Below are 7,126 nucleotides of genomic sequence, written 5' to 3' on the forward strand. Positions count from 1 at the left end.
GGTGCATTGTTCTTTTTATATATTACTGGATTAAATGCGCTAATACTTTGTTGAGGATTTTTGCATTTCTTTTTTAATGCAATTTTATTGAGATATATTCACATACCATATAGTCATCCAAATTATAAAATCAATGGCTCACAGTATCGTCATATAATTGTGCATTCATCATTACAATTGATTTTTGAACATTTTCATTACCCCAAAACTATAAAAATAAGAATAAAAAGAAAAGAAAAAAAGCACCTAAAACATCCCATCCCCCTATTATTTATTTATTTTTTGCCTTTATTTTCTTGCTCATCCGTTCCATATACTGGATAAAGGGAGTGTCAGTCACAATGTTTTCACCATCACATGGACACACCATAAAAACTATATAGTTATAAATCACCTTCAAGAATCACGGTTATTGGATTACAGTTCAAGTTTCAGGCATTTCCCTGAATCCTCTAGCTACTCTAATACACCAGAAAATGAAAAGGGATATCTGTGTAATGCATATGAGTAACCTTTAGATTGACCTTGACACTGTTTGAAATCTCTCAGCCACTGAAATTTTATTTTGTTTCATTTCTCTTCCTGCTTTTGGTCAAGAAGGCTCTCAATCCTACGAAGCCAGGGTTAAGCTCATCCCTGGGAGTCATGTCCCATGTTGCCAGGGAGATTTACACCCTTGGGAGTCATGCCCCAAGTAGGGGGAGACAGTTCTCTTTTTGCTTTTATTGGTCTATTAGTTTTAATTTTTGTACTGTTTTTTTTCTTTGTTGTTGTTTGTTTGTTTACACAGGCAGGCACCGGAACTCAAACCCGGGTCTCCGGCATGGCAAGCAAGAACTCTGCCTGCTGAGCCAACATGGCCTGCCCTTGTACTGGTTTTAGTATGGTCTTTTAAAATGAATTGTGGAGTGCTTGCGTGGTTCAGTGGTAGAATGCTTGCATTCCACGTGGGAGACCCAGATTCGATTTTTGGACCATGCCCCACCCCTCCGATCCCCCCAGAAAAATGAATTGGGAAGCATTCTCTCCTCTGATATTTTCTGGAAGATATTGTATAGAATTGGTATTATTTCTTCTTTAGTTGTTTTATATAATTTGCCAGTGAAACCGTGTAGTCTGGGAGATTTCTTTTTCAAAAGATTTTAAACTACAAATTCAATTTATTTGAAAACTTTAGGATCATTCAGGTTATCTGTTTCATCTTAGATGAGTGTGGTCATTTCTAGGTTTTGAGAAATTAGTTGTAAAATTTATGCCATTAAGTTGCTCATATTATTATCTTTTATCTTTTTAAGGTCTGTGGAGTCTATAATGATAACCCCTCTTTCATTTGTGATACGTTATGTTTTTCTTTTTTATCCCCGCTCCAGGTTTATCAGTTTTATTGATCTTTTCAAGAACCAGCTTTTGGCTTCTTTGTTTTCCATAAAAATCAAATCTGATTTTGATATCATTGATTTCTGCTTTTATTTTTATCATTTCCTTACATTTTGCTTTTATTTTTTAAGGTGGAACCTTAGATTGTTGGTTTAAGAACTTTCTTTCTTAATTTTAAATAAGCATTTAGCTATACATTTCCCTCCAAGCACTAAAAATCCCTCCATTTTTTATTTATTGTATTTTCTATTTTGTTCACTTCAAAGATATTCTTTAATTCCCCTTGAGATTTCCTCTTTGGCCCATGGGTTATTGAAAACTGGGTTATTTAACTGCCATGTGTTTGAAGATTTTTCTGCTTTCTTTCTATTATTGCTTTGAAATATAATTCTGTTATAATCAGAGAACATATTTTGTAATATTTAAATTTATTGATATTTGGTAAGGTTTTATGACCTGGCATATGGTCTATTTCAGTGAATGTTCCGTGTGCATTTAAAAAGAATGTATATCCTACTGTTGCTGGGTGCAGTGTTCTATAAAAGTTACCTAAACTCAGGTGGTTTATGTTGATGTTTGGTTCTATTTCCCTGCTGACTTTCTCTCTGCTAGTTCTATAAGTTCTAGAGAAAGGAGTTGAAATCTAACATATTTTGAACTTGCCTATTTCTTCTTTAGGTTCTGTCAGTTTTTGCTTCATTTTTTTGAAGCTCTGTTATCAGGTACATATGTGTTTAGGATTGCTATATTTTCTTAGCAAAGAAGAATTATTTTATCATTTCGTAATAGCCCTCTTTACCTTGGTAATTTTCTTTACTCTGAAGTCTGTATTGCCTTTTATTAGTGTAGCTGTTCCAACATTCTTTTGGTTATGTTTGCATAATATATCTTTTTCTATCCATTTATTATTTTATTATTTTTTTGCTTTTCTTCCTTTGAAATTTTTTTCATCCGTTTATTTTTAACAAATCAATATATTATATTTGAAGTGTGTTTCTTTTAGACAGCATATTATTGGGTTATTTAAAACATTCATTTGGATAATCATTGTCCTTTAGTTTCTGTCTTAGATTTAGGTCTGCCATTTTACTATTTGTCTTCTCTCTCTGTTTTTGGTTCCTGTTTCCCCTTTCTTGCCTTCTTTTGTGTTATTGCAATACTTCTTAGAATACCATTTTAATTGATCTTTTGTGTTTTTTACTACGTCATTTTTTTAGTATGCTGCATGGTGGGGTCACAGTTCATTCTTTTTCTGTGTGACTATCCCGCTATTGCAGCACCATTTACTGATTTTTGGGGGAGGAGTGGGGGAGTGCATGGGCAAGGATTCGAACCCGGGACTCCCGCATGGCAAGTGAGAACTGTATCATTTTGCATAGTTTTTTTTTTTAGTGGTTGCTCTATGGGTTACAATATATACACTGCATTTGGCTTTTCTTAATTTAGAATCAATACTTTACCATTTCAAGTGGAATATAGAGAACTTCCCACCATGTAGGTGTCTTTTCTCTTACATTTTAGTATTGTACATTGTATATTTAATCCTAAAGTACATTAAAACATGCCGTCAAGAATTTGAACTATTTTGGAACTAACTGTGGTTACCAGACTGTGTATACTTCTTCTGCCACATCACTCTGAGACAGGGCAGAATCCATGGCTCTAAACATTACATTCAGAATGTGGTAAAGATGTTTTTTTTTTTTCTTTTAAAGGAAAACGTATTTCCAGTGCAAATTTTTATAGATACATCTGAGGCAGATGCAGGCAATAGAATGCTATTGTTTTTATACCCTGCTTTGAATGCTTGGTAGCAAAAATGAGGGAAACCTGGAGAAGCAGGAGCAGTAAGAGTTGCTTTTGCTGAAATGTAGGTTAGAAATAGTGAGTAGTCAGGCTCTCTGGGGGGAGATTGGGGTGATAAATAAAATACAAATGGATTGAGGCTGGGCAGAGCCTTTAAAAGCTATGGACCTCTTGATTCCTTCTCTTGAACATTCAGAGCAACTGGAACAAAGAGGCTTTTGGAGGTTTGGGTTTCAATCACAGCTCACCCACTTGTGAGCCATCTGACCCTCTGAGAGTAACCTTGTCTCTTTCAGCCTCGGTTTCCTTAGGTCCACTGGGAAGAGGGCATGAGATGTTATATGTAAAGGAGCTCACACAGCAGCCCATAGGAGGTGCTTTGTAGAAGGTGGTGGTAATTAATGTCCCCAGGTCTTCCTGGGGAAGTCTGCACCCTCACGGATATGCCAAAACAGCCTCTTTTACTCTCGGTTGACCTGAAATCCACCCTCAGAAACCTTTCCTCTACTGATGGTTCTCAACCCTAGCTGCACGTTAAAATCATCTGGATACTTTTAAAAATTTCTGAATCACCACGCTTAGGAATCCTGATTCAGTTGGCCCAAGGTGGGATGAATATTTATATGCAAATATAATTATATATAAAAAAATTTATAGTAAAAAGATTTTATTGAGCGTTTCGATTAGATAGGACCACTGAGAATGGTTCAAGTAAGATTTGTTTTGGGGGGCGTTTTAGTTTGCTGGGTTGCTGAAGGCAGATACTGTAAAACGGGTTTTCTTTTAACAGTGGGAATTCATGAGTTTACAGTTTGGTTCTGAGGTTGAGAAAAATGTCTAAATCAAGACATCATCAAGGCGATGCTTTCTTCCCAAAGACTGGCTGCCGGCAATCCTTGGGTCCCCTGCCACATGGCAAGACACATGGTGGCATCTGCTGGGTTCCACTTTTCTTCTGGGTTTCCTTGCTCTCAGCTTCTTCCTTTTCTGACTTTCTCTCCCTCTTTCTATACTCATCCTGTTTATAACAGACTCCAGTAGAAGGATTAAGACCTACCTGGAATGAGATACGTCACACTGTGATTGACGTGGCCTCATCCAAAGATCCTCCTTACAATGGGTTTATACTCATCAGAATCGATTAACTTGAAGAATATTCTTTTCTGGGGTACATACAGCTTCAAACCACCACAGCGGAGTATGAAAATAGGACAAGACTAGTAACAGAAATTAAGTCCCCAACCCCTGCCAAGCCTTCCTTGTGTTTAGTCTGTGCCCTACAAATATGCCGAAGAAACCCCTACATGCCTTTCACTGAGATAATTTTCAACCACGTGTACGTACAGAGATAACAGTATCAGAAACTTCCGCGAACCTCCAGTATCCATGAAGCTCCAAGGATGACCAGCCTTTCGCCAATCTGGTTTCATCTATCTCTTCCCCTCCCCTTTCTTCATGCTGGATAATTTAAAGCAACTCCCAGGCATCACATTACTTCACAGTGGGTCTTTTTAAAACTTCCCCAAATGATTCTATTCACAGTTGGGATTGAAATGCACTTCTGCAAAGCTTCCTAAAGACAGTCACGGGCAAATGCTTTAGCCCTTTGGGAGACCAAATCCTTCACAGGGTTTTCTAACCAAATAAAGCCTCATATCCATCTGACATAGATTTAATGTATGCACAATCTCACTCTGCTGCATGATAATTCGGCATTAATGGTAAGTAGTGCGTGTAAATAGGTAATTAGCATTATGCAGCTAAACTGAGTTTTCATATTTTTTTTTTGTGGTTAATTCGCCAAAACCTATCAACAACGCTAATGGAGTTTGATTTTCATAATATACCCATAATCCCAAAAGCACAGCATTCACACTTCTCGATGAAAATTCAAAGATCTCTGGATCTTACACCCCAAAGGCCACAGGGCAGCTTCTCTGACTCTTCCTTCTGCCCAGAACCATGAAGTCAGGCATTTTCTATTCAAGCCCCTTTGGGGTCCCCGCAGGCCCTCTGCTGCTCGTACCTAGTGTTTGCCAGGCCCTGATTTGAAATTGCTTACAATGCAGCAGGTGGCAGTGAACAAATGATATTAGATCAATCTTTGCTTTAGTGGAAAAAGAGAAAAAGAGAACAATGGTCATTTGATGGCAAAAAGAGAACGAAGAATTAAAATTGTTTATTATTTACTCATTTAACAACTATTTGTTGAGCATTATTGTGTACCAGTTACTTGTTCTAGGTGTATGGAATACTTTGAAGAGTCAAATAGACAAAGATGCCTACCATTATGGGGCTTACAGTGCAGCTCTCTCATACTCCCCAAACCAGCGCCTAAAATCTGCTTGGCCTCCATGTCAGTTTTGTTATCCCTGCAGTCATCTGTTCCAGTCATGCCTGCCCTGCTATTCCCTTGTTTCGGGATTCTGGGACCATGGAACCTGTAGCAAAGGGAGGTAGGCAAGACAGGGGAAGCGGTATAACTCACAGACACTTCCCAGACCACCCCAAGTCCAGGCCAGACTGAGGATTTTGGCTGAGAAGATGTAGAGGTGAATGACAAAAGCACAGATAAATCCAAGTGCTGGGTTATTTGATGGAAGATCCAGGGATAAGGGCTCAGGACAAATACCAAAGGATATCCTACATGCCAAAATATGTAGAAAGACAAGGGGATTCCATCTGGAGAGCCATCACCAACTCGTTAATAGTTACCATCTCGAAACTGTGTTGAGAAGGATGCTGAGGCCTGGTTTAGATTTGAGGGAAGAAGAATCATGATCAATTAGCAATATCTGTTTGGACTGTATAGTGGGGAGAAAAACAAACAGCTAATCTCTTAATTAGTAGTTGAGAAATCTACTCACATTTTGAAAATATTCACTCACACAAGTTCCCAGTCTAGTTTATAGTTGTCAAAGGGAGGGAGGGAGAAGGGACTGGTTCTGATGTAATAGTTGGCCGGTGTCCATGACTTTTTCTTTCTTTGGATGGAGTCCCTCAACCTCACTTGTCATGGGTGGAAACAGCATGCTCAGGTGTCCCTTCCTGGATTATATTGTAGGTACCCCTCTTCAAAATTTATCTGATGATAAAAATTATCTGGTGTTAATTGCTGAATACAAGCTCCTAGTCTGTGTCCAAAACCCACTAAATTAGGATTTACTGAGGATATGGTCCTGGAAAGCTGTATTTTTCTTTTAATAAGCATTCCTTGATGATTCTGATGAGGAAAGTTTGGGGAAAACTGTCCAGGAACCTGTACTATATTACTTTATGTGTATCCCCTACACATACTTAAGCAGGCGTCCCTTTCTTAGTACATAGATTCTGTGGAAATAGAAAACTGTAAATCCTGACATATTGATTTAATCTTGGTTAACGTTACACTTGAACAGTACAGTAGAGAGAAGCTTTAATGGTACTTAAAAGCGAAACTTTGAATAAAGAAGTTGCGGTCATAAAACTTTTGCAAATGTTAAATATTCTATTAATTATTAACCTTTGTTGTGAAGATAAGGGGTAGGTTGAAAAATATACCCAGCTACAAGGAACAAATAAAATATTTGACCGTAAGAGTAAAGGTCTTATCTCAGGGAAATCTGCCCTTTCTACCATAAAATTGAGCAGTTTTATTTGCCACAAGTTGAAGAACTACCGTGTTTTATTATTATATACCCCTTAACCTAGAGACCATAATGATCTTTTTATGACTTTGATGACAAATTGCATCTACCCCTACATTACTTCACATTTAGGCTAGTAACTGAATTCACTTATCTTATTTTAATAAATCCAAATACCAAAATGAAAATAACATAGAGAATCTTGGCGTTAAGGCATCTTTTTTTTTCTTTGCAAAAAATCATGCAAGTTGCAAAAAAAAGAGAAAGCAATTTAGCAGATTTGTTTTAAAAACACAAATCAGAATCTTGACTTTTAC

The sequence above is a fragment of the Tamandua tetradactyla genome, chromosome 6 (assembly GCF_023851605.1).
Source record: "Tamandua tetradactyla isolate mTamTet1 chromosome 6, mTamTet1.pri, whole genome shotgun sequence".
NCBI classification, from domain to species: Eukaryota; Metazoa; Chordata; class Mammalia; order Pilosa; family Myrmecophagidae; genus Tamandua; species Tamandua tetradactyla.